The sequence below is a fragment of the Ambystoma mexicanum genome, chromosome 5p (genome assembly GCF_040938575.1).
Source record: "Ambystoma mexicanum isolate Mex_15411 chromosome 5p, UKY_AmexF1_1, whole genome shotgun sequence".
Lineage (NCBI taxonomy): Eukaryota > Metazoa > Chordata > Amphibia > Caudata > Ambystomatidae > Ambystoma > Ambystoma mexicanum.
In genome coordinates this window covers 847,417,596-847,430,197 of record NC_090930.1, presented here as the reverse complement: position 1 = coordinate 847,430,197, position 12,602 = coordinate 847,417,596, and positions in this window count along the sequence as shown.

The window sequence follows — 12,602 nt, the reverse complement described above, 5'->3', positions numbered from 1 at the left end:
CAGCTCCTATTCTACTGCTGCTCCCATATGAAAGGGGACCCTCCTGTGCAGGACCGCTCTTAGCTCGATGATGGGGTCTGTGTGGAGCATGACTGTTGTGTTTTTCAGGCATCCAGTGCCTTTGAAAAGTTTGGGATGTTTGACTAATTGTTCATCAATGGCTGGACGCTGTAGGTGGAGCGTAAAGTGGATGATTTTCAGTTTTTCTGCCGTCTTGCAAATCAGCAAAGTCTCGATCCCTGCATCTACTTCGTAGTACCTGGATCTGCAGGCTTCACCATTGTATACGACATCAGCTTTGAAGGACCCTTTTACTGGGAGTGGTGCTTTGCTCCCGTACGCATAGAGCCAGACTGTTTTGTTTTGAATGGGGGCTTGTTGGACACCGCTTTTGCTCTGGTTAGTGGGATGACATTCACTGTTGCTCCTGTGTCGATGACTACTTTTGTCGGTGCGCCGTTCATGACAATTGTACAGGTTGGTTGGGATCTGCGCTTCGTTCTCCTGCCGCCCTTCTGTGCCTCTACAGTTGATATTAGATGTACTTTTTCACTCCGGTTCTTTCAGTGTTTGGTGTGTCGCTTGTTTCACTGGCACTCCCACTTGTGCTTATCTCTTGCGCCACCGTTCTGGCATTTCCTCTGCGACTGGTCTGGTGTTCAACCCTCAGTGTTCTCTTGTGCGGGCCCCTTGTACAGAGGAAGTTTCTTGTTTGCCGCTGTTGCGAAGAGGTCCACCTCCGGGGTGCCCCAACGCAGGAAAATCCCTGAGAGGATCTCCGCCTTCAGTTCCCACTCGTAGCTGACCATCGTCCGCCGACTGAGGGCATCTGCCGTGACGTTCAGCTGGCCCAGAATATGTACCGCCACTAGCCAGACAACATGACGAACTGCCCACTCCAAAATCTGTATGGACAGGTCCACGTGAGGTGAGACTTTGTGCCCCCCTCCTTGTTGATGCAATACATTGACACCACATTGTCCGTGCGGATACGGACCACCTTGTTGGCAATGATCGGTCTGAACGCCTTGAGCGCTAGGAAAATCGGCAGAAGCTCCAGATGATTTATGTGGAGGAGCTTGTCCTGAGGCGATCAAAGGTCTGAGACCTGAAGAAGATCCAACATAGCACCCCACCCCTCTAGGGAGGAGTCCTTCGTGACCGTTACCATCGGGGCTGGGTCCTGAAACCCTGCTCCCACCGACAGGTTGCTGAGAGACGACCACCACTCCAGCTCCGCTCTCATGGAAACGGGAATCAATATCAACTTGGAGTCCGGATCCATGGCTTGGCGACAAGAAGTCCGCAGAGCCATCTAAGTCTGCCTCATCTTGAGACGAGCGAGAGGTAGAGCCAAAACACAAGAGGCCATGAGGCCCAGAAGCCTCTGGAACCACCAGGCCGACATGCTCTGACGGTGCAAACATCTGACACGTGGCTAACAGATCTGCCATTTTGTCCCAGGGCAGGTAAACTCTGCAGTCGATCGTGTTCCAACGAAAACCCAGGAAAATCATGTCCTGAGAGACCGTCATGGAAGATTTCTGCCAGTTCACCGACAGCCCGAGGTTGAACAAGAGCTGGAGGAGAGACTGAAGATTGCAGGCGGCTTTCAACGGGCAAGGGCTGCGTAAGAGCCAGTCGTCCAAATATGGATACACATGGATACCCTGCAGACGAAGATAGGCCGCGATCACCGACATCATCTTCGTAAAGACACGCGGCACCAAGCTGAGGCCAAAAGGAAGCACTCCAAATTGGAAGTGCTCCTCTCCCACAGAGAAACAAAGATATCTCCTGTGTGGATTCCAGATCAGTATATGCATGTACGCATCCTGAAAGTCCACCAGGCTGAGCCAATCGCCCATCTGCAAAGAGGACCGTATCTGGCCGGGCGTGATCATCTTGAATTTCTCTTGGGGTAGGAAAAGATTGAACTGGGAAAGGTCTAGGATGGTGCGCAGGCCACCCTGGTTGGGTTTGGGCACTGTAAACAGTCGAGAGTAGAAGCCCTCCCCTCACTCACCTAGGCAAACGGGTTCCACAGCTCTGAGTTCCAGCAGTTTCTGAACCTCGGCTTTTAGGGTGGACGACCCCGACTGCTGGAAAGGAGGGTTGAAGGGTGAGGTAGGGGGTAAAGGTAAGCGGAAGCCCGCCCGAGCGACTGAAAAGACCCACCGGTCCTCGGTGATGGTCTGCCACGCCTCCTAATGAGACGCAATGCGCCGTCCCGCGGGGTCTGGTGCGAGCACGGAGAACCCTCATTTGGCAGGTTTTTTTCAGTGGTGTTACCACCTGAACCCGAAGAGGAGGCTGAGGAGCGGGAGAAAAACCGAGTCTGCTGCTGCCTCCGGCGGGAATTTCCCAAAGGAGTATATACTCTGTGGGATTTCCGATATAGGAAGCCTCTGAAACCAGAGGAGGGCCGGCTTTGCGACAACGGTCTCTGGGTTCTGAAAGGGGTTTTAACCAGGACAGACAAGGACTTAGCTGTCTGGGTGCTGTCCTTCGTTTTGGTCAGCTCCACATCCGTTTTGGAATGGAAAAGCTCCTTAACGTCAAACGGCAGGTCCAACACCTTGTCCTGCACCTCCTTTGAGAACTTGGTGGCATGCAACCAAGCCTGTCGAGAGGTATCAACTTCCAGCATAAGACCCCGAGCCGAAGTGTCGACGTGATGAGCCGCGGCCTCCAGCAGATGCTGGGCCAAGACCCTGGCATCGGACAATCCTACCTTAAAGTGTTCCAGCTTCTCGACCGGAATGCGACAGACCTTTCCGCATCTTCATATTCGCTCCCGCTAACACCAGTTCCGCATTGGCCAGCCGGTTTTTCCCAGACTCAACGGACTTTGGCCAAAACGTCCTTTTGCAACAGGCCAGTACGCTCCGAAGGAGACAAGGTGAACTCCCCCGAAAGCACACCCTCCTGCGGAGCGGGTGCCTCAGGTACTGGAACATCCAATAGGCACATCATGTCCAGTACCCGGTCGTGAAAAGCTCTAATAGAGCGAGGCTGGTCTTCGCTGTCTTGATCGCCCTGCGCATCATCCGACAGGTCAGGGTCCTGCTGAACCGCGTCAGGCACCGCCTTGTCCACGGGGCACAATGGAGGCAAGGGCGGAAGGGTCGGGGGAGGCACCGTAGGTAACGGTGGCAACTGGGGAACCACCGGAGGCGCGTGTGGAGCCGGAGGTGCAGGGGAGCATATCTCCCTAAAAACAACCTTGAAATACTCCCTCATGGGGTCAGTATGCATGAGCACCTCAAATTTGCCGAAAAAGCCGTCCCCCGGAGAAAGCTTTGGAGCTACCAGAGAAGGCCTCTCATGAGGGGGATAATTCCACAGACGAAGAGGGGAGGGTTGCCAAGCCAGCCCATCCCCCGAGGTGTCCACATAAATCAAGGGTGCCAAACCCACAGGCAGCGAGATGTTATGCGGAAGAGGCATCCGCGTGTTCCAGTCGTAAACTGGACGGAACGGGTGCGCAAAAGGAACCTTGTATTCACCTACAGAACTGCTCCCCACATCTGAGGCCGATGGCGTAGTTGTGGGAGAAGTGCCCAAAATGGCAGCCGTGGTCGTGGCGGGAACGGCTGCCATTTTGCCATCACCTGAGGGGAACTGCGGCACATGTGGAAGTGAGGCGGGGGTCCCCGTCGGTGGATCAGGGGTCTTCATTTTAGCCTTTACACAAGGAACCTCGGCTGAGCTGGTACTATGTGGCCTGGAATGTTTCTGCGACATACTAATAGCCAAACTAGCCTTCACAGGTAGGACCTTGGCACTGCCGGTAAAGGAGGAACTTCCACTCCTTGCCCCCTCAACAGTTCTGGCGTTGCCACAAGAGCGGGAACAGTAAGAAACAGCTTTCACCAATAAGGCCTTCTCGGGCTACTCAGAAATGTTGGTTTCCTTAGCCTCTATACGAGGGACCTCGGACCCAAGTCCGGTCACAGCCTTTCCACTGCGGGCCTCGAACATGTGTTCAGTAACAACAAGCCCAGCCGAGGCCTCGGGGCGCACCCCAGTACTTTTGAGGGAAGCCGATAAAGAGGCCTTAGAGTGAGCTTCGGTACCCCACGACTCAGTAGAACTAGGTCTACAAGTAGCCCCCACAGGAAGGGCCTCGGAGCGTGCTCCGGTATCCACAGGCCCCTTACGGAGACCATCTGAGAAAACTCTGGTACACTTATTAGGCCCAGAAGGCACCTCGGGGCAAGCCCCGGTGATAGAGCGATCGACCCTCCTCCTGGACCGGGAAGAACCCGGGAAGGTGTCTCCCTGCCGGGGTGCTCTGAAAAGTAAAGTGCTTACCGGGCGTTTCTTCTTTTCATCAATGAAAAATTGAAAATGCGAAGGAGGAGTGCGCTGGAACACCTCCTCCCACCGCTTTAACCGACGTTGAAGTGCCTGGACCGGAAGGGAGTCACAATAGAAACAGGAGTCCCAACGGTGATCCGGACCCAAACACTCTAAACAAAGAGGATGGGGATCCGCCCTCGTGAAGCATCAATGACACGATGAACAATCTGGAAAGTCTAGTTTGAATGACATAGACAGACTAGTACACGATCGCTAGCGAGAGCCCAAGAGGAGGTAAAAAGGAAGAAATTCTTCCACAGATGCAAGTGCGTCCAGCCCCGAAAGAGCAGAGAAAAGGACTGATGGGCGATGCGCGGAGCGGAGCCGAGATGGGCGGCACTACGGCTGCGTGCCGTGCCCCGTGTAGAAAGAGAGGAGGGACAAAACATTTTTGTCATTTTTTTTTGTTGATGCTTTACAAAGTGCTTCGGTCCCGTCCCAAAAGATGGAGGAATGTCCCATAAGTATGGAGGAAAGGGGACAGGACGTTGGAGTAAGGTGTTGTCACAGGGGGGGAGCTCCCTTGGCACCGTTATGCTGAGGTTTTATGGCTCATATGTGCTTGCAGACACAAGGCCGCTGTGGGCGTCCTGGCATGCAGGCCTGGTGATATGTGGTCACCGTGCATTTCGATCACCTTGTGTTTCACCATGCGTAGACTGGGTTCCTGGTTGTGCTTGGCTTGACACTCTGTGCCAGACATTCCTGGCCCCTGCATCTTTTCCTTGTGAAGCTGTATGTGAATTCGGCTGTAGCACTCGCTGCGTGACACCACTGCGGTGTTCAGTCTGTAATGCAGCGTTGGAGTGCTGATTTGGTTGCTTTTTTTTGTTTGTTTTTTTTAGCCACACGAGGCCAGGTCTCTTTATGCCCGCCACCGCCGGCTGCCTTTCGTTCACAGTCTTTGATTGGCTAGGAGCGAACGTGGGCAACCACGCTCTGTTTCAGCCTTTGTTGGCTGGTGCACACACCTACGTGCGGTCACTGAGGAGGGGGACCCAGGATCCCATCCTCGTCACCAGTGTGGTATGGGCGTAGGGGGACCCAGGCTGACCATTCGGGCCCGGGTGGGCTGCGCACTGTTAATAAGGAAATGCACACAGATATAAATCTCTATCCGCACTGCACGTTTTGGCGGGCTCTGTGATCTTTTATTATCCCCCTTGCGTCCTGACATATCCTGTCAGGACACCTTCATGGCCTTTCTTCTGTACCACAGCTGCCTCTTTTTTGGATTTAAAACAGTTTTAAAAAATACATTTTGTGTTCGGATAGTGAAAATGAATACATTAAATTATGGATAAAATCATTGCTCAAGAAGTCAGACCTTTTGAGATATCAATCAGATATTTAATGATCCATTACCAGGATTTATGATAAAGACAGGGAAATACACATTTGAATCTTGAGCACGAGTGATTCAAGTTTTTCTTAAATTATGGCATATGACTGACTCATGGAACATCCCCATCAGCTGCGCTTACACATTTGTCTTTCACAACCCTTGGATACCTATCAGGTTGACTGCATAGCCCCATATCCACAGGCTCCCAAGTGGGAAATTTGCTGCTTCCAACATTCTCCTTCGAAAAGCTGCAGATACTTTGTGGGGTTCTCACAGCTAGGAATGGGACAGAGTCCCTGTGGGTTCCCCTATATACTGCTCTGGGGCCAGCATCACAGAGCATCACCACCTAGCCTCTTTACACTGACACAATCCATGTATTAGACATCACTAAGTCGTTTGTTTATTTCTTGGCTCACACAAAGCCACACTACTTGAAAATCATGGGCCCTTCTAATCTAAGTTTATGGTTGTATGTGTCCACCTTCCTAACAAGTTCAGATCAATATTCTCTATTCTATCGTGTGTCTACTGTGAGAAACCAGAAGGTCTCTCACCCTCCAGTCCCCGGGGATCTGTCATCCAGGTGGCCAGGACACAGCCATTCTTTTGGATCCAGTTCCTCTGGGTGGACCAATGTGGGATTATCACCTGGATGGGGCGTCCTCAGGGAGTGGGACATCCGATGGTGAGATGAGGTATCCCCTTCCCGTAACACCTTTACGCCAACCTACCATGTAGGATATTTAGGGACTCAACCACCTCCCCCTTTCCCGACACGAACATTTTCTCACAGACAGCTCACTGTGAGAGAAAACAGACTAACACCCGTCAGGCAATTACTGATAATTACATACACCTGATTTCCATCACACTTCCCCACACTGATAAAAGGCGGAGCATGAAAGCACACTCTGAGCAAGGCAAAGCACACGATGAAGCAGCAGTTCCGAGATGGCAGTTTATGTAAGGAGGGAAGTGCCCTTGACCTTTTCGGAAGAAACCGCTACTTTCATGAGCCCTTGAGAATAAGAAATATAAGACCTGGAATTAAAGCTGGAGAGAGGTGCATTGTGTGCCAGAGGTACCTGGGGCTCTCCCACACTGATAGCCAAGGCGGGGAGGAGCGGTTGCCACTCTGGTACTGTTCTTGGATCCTACAACAAAGCAGCGCCAGTAAAGTCAGCACAGCCGCTGAGTTGGGGAGACTGATGGCAGACCGATCTATGTTAGAACCAAGGTTGCAAGCAGCAACTTTGTATGAAGAAATCTGAAGAAGCAGTGTGTGAAGCGTATGTGATGAATGACGCAAATATAATTGAACATCCAAGGAGTGACTGAACCTTTGAAGCCAAGATAGATACCATATACAGAGTGTGCCGGCACCACATGGATGCTCATGCTCATTCGAAGGTCTCTTAGGTATCCAACTGAGAGATGGTAAATGTGAAATCGAAGTGGTCCTGCAACGGGTCGAGCTAAATCCTGTGCACATTCGAAAGTCTTCAATAACTAACAGAAACTGCAGTTGGTCCGAGCCCGGCTGAGGGAGACTGGTTGTGTAAGAGGAAGGATTTGAGCCGGGCTGAGGAAGATTGAGGGTGAACCGTGAGTTACCTGAGAAAAGATATCCTCTGAACATTGGAGAAGTGGATCTGAGCCCGGAAGAAGGGGATTCAAAGTAACAATTGTGGTATAAAAGGGATATGAGGCTGGGTGAGGAGGATCCAGGGTGAAGAGTGAATCACCTAACTTGAGTACTTGTGAGAGGAAAGACACTTTCCGTTTGTTTTGGTACATCACACCCTTAGCAACAAGATACTTTGATAACTTAAGAGTCTTGGCCACAGAAGGCCCTGATGCTGGTAGTGGAACTGTGTCCTTGTGCTGACGAAGCCCGAGAGTGTGCTCTCCTCGAGTGACCCACCTTATCCTGTGCTAAAAACGTGGGGAAGGGAGGCCCACAGCTTGAACATCCTGACATATCATTTTTTAGTATAGGCCCTTTTATTTTGATGAGGCTCTACTAGGACTGCACAATTATTATTTGATGGTCATAGCTAGCGCCCATCTGTAGATTTAGGATTAGATAGGTATTTATCGCACCATTATTAAAGTTCAAAAAACACCCATGAACTATGGTCACTTGTGTCTGTCTTACTATTGAGTCCATGCCTTCCTCACAGTACATTCCTTGTTGCTTCTCAATAGTTTCCTTTATCCATACTTGAGCATTTGGACATTCTGCAAGACTGTTAATCTGAGTTCTGTATCTATGTTGGAAAAGTTGGGCAGCACTCTTTTCATACAGTGCTGATCTGTGCCATCAACTCTATGGTTTGGCCTGTACAGCTTCCTCTTTGCTGCTATTGTTACATTGTGTCCTGTGCCTGTCATGTGGCCCCAGACTGCTAATACTGCCCTTAAAATTGTACTTTTTTTATAATTCTGAATCTAGCATGACAAATGAGTCAGGAGACTTCAAGGGAGTTCCCATGCTTCTTTTTATTGATGACACAGCAGCCTCTGAAGCTATCAGTTGTGGCTGGGACAAGGGGGAGCAGGGGCAAACAGAGATCCTTGGATGTCTTATTTTGTTTTGTTTAGAGGTGCACATTTGCTGTGCCCCAGAAAAAATCGTAAGGCAGCCCTGTCAGAGATATGCTTGGTCTGGGGAAATATAGTGCTGCACTGCACAGAAAGGGATGGGGCCAGCCACCTGCTTCAGGGCCTTTCAGCCTTTTCTATTTAAATTTTTCCTGCAGTCTTGAAGGCTATTAATTTCCAGGAGATCTAACACTGACTCAGATGAAGCCAGTGCTTTAAGTGGGCCGGGGCCTGCCGGGGCCGGGCCCCGCCAGTCTCCAAAAAGTGGGGCTGAGCCGGGGCCCTGCCGGGGGCCCCCGTTCCCACCACGCCATGGCAGGACACATTATCCCGCCACGGCCGCAGCCGCGACGGGAGATGCGCGCGCCAGTGTAACGTTAGGCAAGTGGACAGAAGTGCCAGCCAGCCACAGCGTCGCTGAGGCTGGCTGGCACTTCTGTCAGTCACTGTAACTTCCCCGATGACCCCCTATCTGAGGGGTCATCAGGGAAGTTACAGTTCCTTTGTTTGCCCTCGCCAGGTCACTGACCCTCTGTGAACCTGCAGGCTCCATGATCTAATACGTAGATTACATCACGGAGCCCGCGGGTTCCCAGAGGGTGAAAGACGCCTCGGGCTCTGTGATCTCTGCTCAGAGCAGCGATCACTGAGCCCGAGGTGCCTGTCTCCTTTGGCAAATCTTTATAAAAGATGCCTTGAAATGTGTACGTTTCAAGCCATCTTTTATAAACGTAGAAATATTTCTACGTTTATAACAGACGGCTTGAAACGTACACAATTCAAGGCATCTTTTATAAAGCTTTGTCGACGGACAAAACCACCTTGGGTTTTGTCCGTCCTCAATGCTTTATAAAAGATGGCTTGTACGTTTCAAGCCATCTTTTATGAACATAGAAATATGTTACAAATGTCTATGTTTATGAAAGGTGGCTTGAAAAGTACACAAACCATAGTAAGGTAAGCACACAAGTGTGCGTAACTTACTATGGTTTGTACACTTTCAAGCCACCTTTTATAAACATAGAAATATGTAACATTGCTATGTTTATAAAAGAAGGCTTTAAAAATACACAAACCATACTAGTACGCATACAAATATATAAATGCTCTACTACATTTATATATTTGTTTGCGCACCCTACTATGATTTGTGCACTTTTAGGCCATGCCCACAGCGGATGCCACGCCCCCAAACGAGGGCCCCCCCTCAATTTCTTACCCCACTTAAAGCACTGGATGAAGGATTCTGTCCTAAACAGGCATTTGCAAAAGTAAAAGCTGCAAAGTTGGCAGCCATCGGTTTTGTTTACTTTTTCATTTGTTTACTTCCCCCCCCCATATTTTTAATGTCTGCAGCGGAAAGGGAGAAGGGACTACATGTAGTCCCTGCTACCTGGTGGCCATTTGCTTTTCTTCTTTTCTCGAGTTGGGAAACGGTTTCAACGTCGTTTATCAACTCGAGAGAAAATGCTATTAGTACCCGAGTATGACGTTCAGGGGACTAATAGCAATAGAATCATCGGAGGGGGGCATTACCGGCCGGTTAATGCACCTGGAGCTATGTGAAAGCCCTTGATTCGCTCTATACTGGTAATGCCTCCCCTCCTCGGGTTCTAATGCTTAAATAAAACGGTGGACAGTTGACTTTGAAACTGCAATCCCAGTAACAAACCTGCGTAATGAGAAGCAATGGTGCTTCAGCACACTTTGGCTTAAGATTTGCTGATCCTGTAGCATATGTATGTGTTTGTCAAGCATACATTTTCCCTTCCTCATAAAGGGCCCTGGACTTTGCAGCATTGGCCAGTGATGTTTCGCTAAGGAAACAGCACCCAGGTGATTGATCAAGTATGAGATTCGATTTACGCTCACACACTGCTGGATCTAAATCAAAGAACCTAGAACCACAAGTGTGTGGACATCTCCAGCTTGTGTGCCACAAAGCTCAGTATTTTGCCCTCTGAGCTGCATTTTTTTGCTGCAGGTATTGCAGAATATCAATACCCATTCCTCCTCCAGGTAAATAAATTATACAAGGCGGAGTCATTTCTTGTGATGCGAGTGTGACTGTGCATTAGATACAGAACACTAGCACACACAATGAATTGAGAAAATTAAGTGAACAGGGTCAGTCTCACTTATTCGATTCCCCCGAGAAAATTATTGATACAAACTAACAAATATCTACCTTTTGTTTTTGGGATGTTTATATTCAAAAGGAAAAAACCTACTGGTCTAAAAGCACACAACATACATAGAACACGTCTTTAGGGACCAAGTGTGAACCAAATACATAATACTTTAGTACATACAAAGTTGAGTCATTTTGTGGCTCAGTTTCGGTGCATATCATATAAAAACAATGAGTTACCTCTTGTTATACACAGAGACAAAAAGCAGGTCTATAGAGATAATACAATTACAAAACACAATATGAGATGTTTGTGAACAGTGTTGATAAATTACACAAAACTTGGAGTCAGAAGGGTCTACACAGGTGTGTTTCGGCCCTTGGAGGCTAATATATGAGCCTATCTTGAGCAGGTCTTTATCAGGACAAGAACAATTGCAGGATGGCCTGTTCAGTGTGTGTGCTGCCTACAAGGTGAGAGACAAGGGGCAATGTCAATATCTCAATGTTGTCGAATAAGTGAGTCATAAAAAATGGCTATTAATCTTAAATCCAATCAATGCTTAGGTGTCTTGCCGTGTTGTGAATAAATCAACGCGGTTTCAACCAATGGAGGACAGTGGACACCTGGTGTCTTGTCAGGATTACTTCAACGTGTCAGCTAATGGAGTCAAATCTACAAGAACGAACGAAACTTTTGTCAGAAGGCAGTCATATTGATAGACAGCCAAGTCTAGCTACATCACTTAGGAGGCCGATGAGTCGCCCATGTGCCGTGCTGAGGCTGATGCCCAAGTCGGGTTAAGCCTAGTCTCTACGAAGTTTGAAACAAATTGTTTATTTCATTAGGAATCACAGCTCGTGTTTTCAAAGGTATGCCTGTCTAGACAGAGTATTATATCTTTGTCATGGAGAAAGTCATTAGATAAAAGGTCCAAGCGTGCCATCTTGGTTATTGCCACGAAGAAAAATACAAGGCTTGATTCATGGGCACGGTACAGTGGTTTATATTCTGTTCGGGAAGGTTGTATCTAGGGAGCGACCAATACTAGAGCTCAGCCATGTGATTCATTTTGCCGGCGTGTCTTTGTCTCAAGTAAAAAAAAAAGAAACGTACCTTAGTTGCATTTAAACTCTCTTCCTCAGAATTTGTGTGATCGCCGTTTTCGTGGCATATGAATTCCGTGATCACATTAGATCCCCATTGCGTGGGTGTCTGTGAGGGAACAAATAAGGGGAGCAGTATTACTACATGTAGGGTGCCCAATGTACAAGCCCGTGTGGGCGAAGGCTTCTCTATGCTGGCGGAGGAAGAGGAGCTCCGCCGTCCCACCGTCTACTACACAACGTGCTCAACTGCCAATAGGCGCTTTCTCAGAAACACTGGGATTGTCTGACATATTCAGAAGCCTATATTACATACCATGGAACCTGCCAAAGATCCTTTTGCGGCTTTGGTTCAATTGGTGGCAGATTTACGTGCAGACATGAGTGCTGCTCATGACGCTACACTATGTTGTATAAATGAGTTACAGGCTGGACTGCAATCCGGGGCAGAGGCTTCTTCCTCTGTTTCCGGTTCTGCTTCAGGCGGGGCGCCAATCAGACAGGAGAACGTCCCATGTATACATGGCACTCACTTTTTGTGTAGACCTACCTCGTTCCCAGACTCGACCACAAAAGCGGCATTTGTGCTGTCATATTTTGGTGGTACGGCCGCCGTTTGGGCCAATCCCTTGTTAGAGCAATGCAGTAATCTGGTTTATGATTGCAACACTTTAATCACGGCCATGTCCTGTGTGTTTGACACACGTTACAAATCCCAGGCTTCCGATCTGGACACATCTCTTTTAGTGTTCATGGCTAAGTTTTATTTAACCAACTAGTTGCCGAGACCGGCTGGCCAGACGAAAAGAAGGGAGCATTGTTTTATAAGGGACTGTCCGACTCATTGAAGGATGTTTTGGCTACGTTTCTGGAGGTTCCTCCCACTTTCCTGGAGCTTGTAGACCTCGTTCTGCAGATACTGCACGAAAGGCAGAACGTAAGGGGGAAAACAGAATACCCTTCATACCTCCTCCTACTACTACTTCTTCATCGCCAGAACCTATGCAAATAGGGGCTCTTCGGGCCCATTATCCCCTGAAGAAAGAG